This window comes from Macadamia integrifolia, unplaced genomic scaffold, assembly GCF_013358625.1.
Source record: "Macadamia integrifolia cultivar HAES 741 unplaced genomic scaffold, SCU_Mint_v3 scaffold558, whole genome shotgun sequence".
Classification (NCBI taxonomy): Eukaryota; Viridiplantae; Streptophyta; class Magnoliopsida; order Proteales; family Proteaceae; genus Macadamia; species Macadamia integrifolia.
This window is the reverse complement of record NW_024870483.1, coordinates 168172-169272: the sequence shown is the minus strand read 5'-3', so window position 1 is coordinate 169272 and position 1101 is coordinate 168172. Positions and strand designations below refer to the sequence as shown.

Below are 1101 nucleotides of genomic sequence, written 5' to 3'. Positions count from 1 at the left end.
AAGCTTAGAAGTGATATCCTTCAGTTTAGGCAAAAGCCTAGTGAGTCATTTTCCAAACTTATAGAGAGATTCAAAGATCTACTCCAAGAATGCCCTCACCATGGCCTAGACCTATGGCATTTATGTCAAATAATTTATGAGGGTATTGATTACCCAACTAAACAAATGATAGAGTCTATGTGCTCTGAGGGATTCACATCCTTTACAGATGAAGGAAAGGCATGGGAATTCTTACTTGACTTAGTTGACAAAACCCGTGAGTGGGAATCAACCCAAGAGAGTGAAAGAACCATAGGAGGAAAAGGATATTTTGTGGGTGGGATAGTAGCCAAGGAAGCCCATTTGGATAGCCTAATCAAGAGAATTGAGGCTATTGTTCCTAGAGAGCCATCATCAGTCAATTTGGTTATGATTTGAGCTTGGTGCCAGTCCCCTGGACATCTCCTAGAAGAATGCCCCAACACCTCTGGGGGCACTTCTAATGATAGTGTTAATGCCTTATACCAGAATAATCCATATAGTAATACCTACAATCCAGGATGGAGAAATCACCCAAATTTCTCTTGGAATCAGGGCAACCAAGCAGGGCGTTCCAATTTCCATAATCAAGGTCAACCTGGACTCCAAAGGCCTCCCTTTGCACAACAATATTTTTCTCAAAATACTTTTCCTAGGTCAAATGTAGGACCTCAGGCTAGTTTTCCTAGGGCCCCTCTCCTATCATCTTATCAGCAACCCCCTGGGTTTATCAACATTGGAGAGGCAAGTAGAATAAGTGACTTGAAAAAAAATATGGCCCTCCTCATGACAAGCCATCAAAATCTTACAAGAGAACTCACTCAAGTTGTCTCAATTATGTGTGAGAGGGAGAAAGGAACCCTAGGCATCATCAGCCTGTTAGTTCACAAACATCAACTAATGCACCACTGAATATAGTACAAGGCCAGACCCAACAAGGGCTCTCTAACCAATGTAATGTTGTTTATGCCCTTAGGAGTGGTAGAGAGTACCTACAGAGTGTTCCTAAATCTTCCTTATCTATTACTTATGTTAACTCTCCTTCAGTTGAGGACACAAGTGTGCCTCTTGTTTCAGGTTCGT

The 1101-nt window shown here is 41.9% G+C and overlaps 1 non-coding gene across 1 annotated transcript; it reads right to left on the bottom strand.

Moving 5' to 3' along the window:
- On the bottom strand, window positions 1-107 carry LOC122069218. The gene has a single exon (XR_006137403.1). It is a non-coding gene; the product is annotated as a small nucleolar RNA R71 (small nucleolar RNA).
- Between the last annotated feature and the right edge of the window lie 994 nt (window positions 108-1101).